We start from the raw sequence: 6962 nt of genomic DNA on the forward strand, positions 1-6962 counted from the left end.
GTGAATTTAATCAAAAGTATCTGCCAAGCTTTTCGTTAAGAAATGTAAAGCGTTGAGTTGTGAGCACAGTTGAATGAATATCTTGGGTGGGAGCACTGGGAAAATAAAGGAAGGGTTAAAAGAGAAAATACATATTTCCAAAGAGCTTTTTCTTGCCTCTTAGATCCCACTTAAGCATTAAATTCCAGATGTTCCAGCTCTCCAGCAGACATCCGTGTTCAACCAAACACCTGTGAGTAGGCTGTTGAGTAAAACCTGAGGCTGTTTCTCAGCAGGAGTGAGGATTGTAGTTTCATCAACCAGAAAAGATATTCTCAGATAGCTCTACTGTGGGTCTCTTAACATTTTGCATTGTAATTGAAAATACAATAACAAAACCTCAGAAGCCATTGCCTCTTGAATCAAATAAGGCAACAATGCATTTAAGACTAGGAGAAACTGAATTTGGTTGAGAGATAGGAGTCTGGTTTCCTTAGATGGAGTTGTTTCTTGTAAATCTGTGCTTCCACCATGAGGTGCTGGAGCATACCTAGAGAAAGGCAACAAAGCTGGTGAAGGGTCAAGAGAGCAAGTCTTACTAGAAGCAACTGAGAGAACTGGGGTTGTTTAGTCTTGAAGAGGAGGAGGCTAAGGGAAGACATTACTGCTCTCTCCAACTACCTGAAAGGAGATTGCGGTAAGGTGCATGTTGATCTCCCTAGCAGTAAGTGATGTGATGAAGGGAAATGGCCTCAAGTTGTACCAGGGGAGGTTTAGATTGGACATTCAGAGAAACTTTTTCACTGAAAGGGTTATCAACTGGAATAGGCTCCCCAGAGAGGTGGTCAAATCAACATCCTTGGAGGTGTTTAATAGATGTGGTGCTAAGGGATGTGATTTAGCATTAGATAATGGTTGGACTCAGTTGATCTTAAAGGAATTTCCCAACCAAAATTATTCTATCAAAGTAATGGCTATTAGTTTATGGACTCAAAAGAGTCTGCATGGCAACAGAGATAGCGTCAGTCATTCAGTGCCAGATCGAAAGGCACAGATACAGGCAGAGGACAGCAATTACACTGGCATATTTGGTGCCACCTGATAACTGCAATATTAACCTGATCAAAAAATGCTGTCGTACGCCCTGCACAGTTGTTTATTCCTAATCCAGTCCTGTGGTAGTTTTAGGCTGTACCTTTAAAATTTTCCACAGATCTTGAACAGAAAGTGGTAGAATGTAAATAAATCACTATTGGGTATAAAAAAGTAAAATAATAAGTTCTAAACAATCCCATTGGACAGATATCTACCATAATAATTAGTGTGGTAAACAATCTCTTTCTCTTTTTTGGCGTCCTCAGTCTTGGAGATACTAACTTGCTTCTGCTTGACATTGGCTGTGCTCTTTGTTTTGGCTGAGTATCCTAACAAAATAACTCTCTGCTCTTTTCTCTTGTCCCTTTCTGTCCAGGGGGGGTAAGAAGGGTGGGGCAGGGAGTGGAAAGCTCTTAGCTCTCCTGGTTTTTGGCCAGGGGGGTTCTTGTGCTGTTTGTAAATACCTGTAAATGTTGTAAATGCTGTATATTTTGTATATATTCATTGCATTTCATTGTAGATTGTAGTTTTGCTTGTAAATACAGCTTCATTTGCTTTCAGCTGGGCTGGGCTGGCAATTTAATGTTGGGGGGAATTTTCAACCCACCACAAGTCCCTACATATCTTCTTTAAATACTCTGCAGGGGCTCAACCGCAATGCATTTTCTGGCACGGCATATCAGAAAGTGCCATTTCCACTTCTGTCATCTACGTTCTTTCCTCCTTGCCTGTTCCAGAGTTCTTCCTCTCAGATCAGTTTTTTTGCAGACATCAAATGTCTAAAGGTCATAGCTGACATTAGTTCAGCCTTAAACATCTATAAGATATTCTTTCTCCTGTTCTTAGTCATTGTGATTTCCCACATCCACCAAGAAAAAAGGCAGTCAGCAAAAGATCAGTTATGTACATATATATAGAGAGAGAGAAAGAGAGAGAGAGAGAGGGAGAGAGAGAGAACATTGGTAAAAATCGAGGTTTTAGACTTTTTACTGCCTAGTTTGAGAGGCTGCTACTAGTTTAGTATTCCTTTCGTCTGTCTGTGTCAGGGAACGAAATTTCCAGTAGTGTTTATGTCTGCATCGGTAATACCAGCAGTGCTTTCTGAGACTTTTATCTTGAGAGTTGCTGCACAGTTCACATTGCACAGCAGAGCAACAAAGTTAGAATCAAATTGGTTTCAAGTTACCTTGCTGTAAAGGGAAACCCCAAGGTCCCAAATATAATTTCAAAACTATTTTTGTCATTTATATGTTGAATAGGAATTTTGTTATTCTTATGCCATTATGGGAATTTTTTTTTTCCAGATGGGTTTTTATATTTCAGCAGAGGGCACTGTGACTTTGCTTAGAATTCAATCTGATAACAGGCCACTGAGAGCCTGGAAAAAAATGTGTCATTTTTCCTCAGTATCAATGCTTCAGTCACAGGGTTATATGCACAGGATTGACTTATTTTCCATTTCAATCACTGCCTCAACATTGTGGCTAAAAGACTGGAAGCAAGTAAGAAAAAAACAAACAAAAACCCAAACACTTAATGGAATTAATATTTACTTTTTACCAAAAAATTTCCTCAGTTTTCCATGGGGCAAAATTAACTAAATAATGATTTGGGAGTTTTTACTCCAGGGTAACATAGTCATCACTGATTTGTACAAGTCACTGAAAACCAACCTGCTGTTCAGTGTGTTGCCCACAAAGGGCAAAAGCAGCAAATCCACCTATTCAGCAATTAAACCTGCTGCAAAATTGGCATCTCTGCTTTCCCCCAGGAGCCTAGCCCATGCTGCTACACAGAACATGTCAGTTAAAGGGTAGTAAGAGAGAGAGAGATTTTCATGTGAGGCAGTTTAGATATCTGATGATATTCCGTAAAAGATAAATCACTTTCTCCAGGCACGTATGTGTATATTTGTAGATATTAACAATGAAAAGATGAGACCAGGATAAAGAAAAGAAACTTATATAGGCTAGCAACTCTATTCTTTAAAATTTCTACATTGAATGGATTATATCCAAAATTTTTAGCTGCTATTTTATCCAAAGGTGGTATTTGTGTTCTTCATAGATCATACATTACTTGACAGTAGGTACAATGATTATTTTGAGCTCTCCAGATAGGAATGCTTGTTTAAGATACCTCCATTCGGTTTTCATGGTAGCATACATCTGAGGAAAAATAAATTGTTTCCTAAGAATGATCCTCTTCTTTCTTTCCCTCTTTAAAATTAAATGAGCTGTTTTGGCAAAGCAGAAATGTGAGCACTAATCACTTGTTCTTAGGCTGCAGGATTATAATAATGGATACTAAGGGATGTCATGATGCTAGACACCTATTATTTTCTGTGACCTATGACCCACTTTGTATTGTAGATTAGCTGGTGTTGTTTGTGATCCATTTGTACAATGTTTGTATCATAATTCCTCTGGGAACCTGAGGTTGTTTGTAGTTTAAAGCCATCTAATGCCAGTTCTGAAAACAGGCAGTACAAAATGGGCAACATGATACAGTCATGCTATGCTGTAGTCAAGTGTCCTAAGAGTTATTTCTAGCCCCATGGGCATGCAATGTACCTGACAAGCACAATAGTTACACATTATTTGTAGCCAGAAGTTTGTAACAAAATTGCCCACCACCTTGTTGACAGCCTGTCTTACTAGAAGCTGTCAGCAAGATCGCTCTAATAAGACAACTATTTCTTCACAACGTATTAAGTAACAGATCTACCTGCACATAAAAGCCATATGCCACACAACAATGACCTCTAGCTAATTATTGTTCCTGTTCCACCCGCTGCACCCACAGGAAGAACTGCAACAGTTCAGTTTCTCTGACCTTTTCTATGTCTTTGATTTTGGGCAAACATGACAACTGAAGCTAACAGAAATGCTCTGTGACAATGTGAGAACAATGTCTTGTTTGGTACTTTTGTTTTTCATTTGACATGTTACCACCCTTGCTGCCTTCAGAAGACTGACAGGTTTCACTGTGTAGCTTGATTAGGCTGGTACAGTCTCCCAGTGACCCCCAGCAAAAACCTTTCTGGCCAGTTTGGCCAGGATAGTGTCACAAATGAATGACTTAGATCACTTAAAGAATCACCATGAAAAGTATTAACAAAAGTGATTATAATGTGAATTTGTAGAAGTGAGGCTTAAGAAAGTTCAGTGGCAAGGTTCATTCTATTACTACATGGAAGAAAGATACAAGGGAAGAATCAGTTAAAATCCATTTAGAATAATTTACACAGAGATCAGAGTTGTAAAAGGGTAAAGGAGACTTTCCCATTTAATCACAAGGTTCAGAGTAGACCCCCTTGCCTTCTAAATTCTTGATGAAGCTTAGTTGCAGCTAGGTTCAAATTTAGTCTCGGACTTGGTCAGTGGTTAATGGAACAGATTAAGGGCTTAATGGAATTGATACAAAGGGGAAAGGAAGGTCATGAGGTTCAGAATGGACCCCCTTGCTTTCTAAACCCTGTCTTAGGGAGGAACCTAGATGTGGCTGTGTCCAGACTTAACCCAAAATTTGGTCAATTATTTATGTCTAATGGAATTAGACACACAGGTTTCATTAGTATGCAGCATCCTATCAGTTACTTACGGAGGATCTGTTGTGAATAAGGAGTCTCTCCACCTTGGACAAGGAAGGATTGCATAAGAGATCTCAAATCTTGAGAGTCATCCCTGCTCAAGGGGAGAGTTTCCTGGTGTGCAGTCTAATTGCAATTCAGGGAGCATTTGAGCAGGGCTCATCCAATGATTTATTGTTAGGGAAAGACCTCATTGCCCCCAGGAGAGATGTCTCACTCAAGAGGAGATTACCATTGTGCATCCACACTGCCCAGCAAGGAGAGCACAAAGAACACTGACTTAGGCTTATATTTATGGCAAAGTGATTGGCTTGTAGCCAAATTGCATCAAATGGGAAGGTATGCATGAGACTCCTTGTAACCACAACTTTCTTTGTTCCTTAGTAACAGCCTTGGAAAAACAAACTGCTTTCCCTGTGTTAATCACACAATCAGTGATCTGAGCTTACATTCATCAGTTCTTACCAGACCACTCTGATTCTTTGTGGGTTTCTTAGAGTTCTTGACATGGCTTTGGCTGAAGACTTCATTTCCCCCACAGCCTGACACCAAACTGCAGCTAGTTTGGTTGAGGGGTTGGGTGTGACTTCAAAACCATGGTGACCTCAGCATTGGTTTGCGATTCCAAATAATATAATTCCAGTCATGTTCAAAAGCCCCTCTACTGTGTAAGTACAGACTTACTAGTTGTAAGTCCGTAGCTAGTGTTAGTTCCTAAGAAAGCAGTCTCTCCTCTGTACCCTGAACACTTTCAATGTATCTGCCACTTCATCTTTTAACTGTTTTTTCTTTCTTTTTTTTTTTTTTTTCCTGTCTTGTGAAATATATGAAGAGATATACCCACTACACTGGCTTTTGCTTGCCATTCCCAGGCCTGTACAAAAGCGAGGGGTGGAAAAACTCAGATATTTAATTTCTAAAGAAAATTGTAAATTATTTAATATTATGGTAAGGAACAAGAGGAAAAGAGACACACTGTGCATCTGTACTGGCTAAAAAAGGAACAAATGATGACTACAGTCACGAGAAAAAAAATATGGCAAGACTGGCATAAACCCTTTCCTTCGTGTGAAGGTGGAATTTATGTAGTCAAGTTGTCATATATAGCCATGGATTTCTCAAAAAAAAAAAAAAAAACCAAACCCAACCAAACAAACAAAACCCACATATTTTTCAGTTGAGTTCTAATAATTTGTAGCAAATCTATTGCAACCGAAATGAGTTAGAACTCCAGCCTGCCAGTGCAAATGGAATTTTAGTCATGCATTTCTTGTGGTTTAGATCGCAAGTTGCACCCATGAAAGAAGAGGTGTGCTGTGTCATGCTTCAGCAGACTGCAGAAAAAAAAGTGAGATTGGAGTGATAACATTTCCCAGATTTGTGTCTGAGAGGAACAGGTGGTCTGAGAGAGAGCAGAAGTGAATGAGCCACTGTGGTGTGGAGCAGCTGCTGGAGACAAGGAAAAGGCTTGCAAGGGTGGCTCGACTGGCTGCAGGAATGGTCAGGGTGCCGCAAGCAGTTGTAAGGGAAATGCGACTTTGCTCACAGTGGCCATGAAAGATGGAGATTAGTGCTGGAGTTTGCTTTCCTCAGGCCAATGCAGAGTGTCTAGGTGCCACCAGGGAGGGAGTCCTCCAAGTCCAAGCAGATACCCATAAGGCATCCCCTCATCTGGTTTTGTGGCACACTTCTGCCATGGCCATTGGCAGCTGAAGGAGTGGCAAGTTGCCATGGGGTACATGAGTGGGTGAGGAGACTCTCTTGGGAGAGGCACTAACCTGTCAAACTTGCTGTGACAGTACCCTCTCTTCCCCTCCCCTGTTACAGGGTCCAGGGTGAGGTGGAGAAGCTGACAATAGGCAGACGCCTTTAAGTCTTGCTGGGGGGAGTGAGAGCTGAGCCCCGCGCCTCATGTTTCACAGGGTCTCTGACATGTGCAGCTGCCTGTCTGAGAATGCATGTGCACAGCATTTTGAATTCATTGGCTAAATTTGAATAGGTAATCTTCCATTGGGCCATTCCATTTTCAAAAAGGGAATTTATAGGGGATGATTTGAAAAGTCCACGCCTGTCACTAGTGGGTTCTGGACTGCAGTGAGGACATGCATTTCTGTGTTCCTATCGTCAGGGAAGATAGCTCTTTGTTCCAGCAGCAACACGTTCGATCTACTAAGATCTTTGCCGTAGCAGATTGGTCTCTCACATTTCCTCTGTTTTGGGATTTACCATTTTGGATTATATTGCCTTTTGGATTGCAAATCACAACTCCAGGTAGCGCTTTATCCAGCAAAAAGGT

Source organism: Indicator indicator, chromosome Z (assembly GCF_027791375.1).
Source record: "Indicator indicator isolate 239-I01 chromosome Z, UM_Iind_1.1, whole genome shotgun sequence".
Classification (NCBI taxonomy): Eukaryota; Metazoa; Chordata; class Aves; order Piciformes; family Indicatoridae; genus Indicator; species Indicator indicator.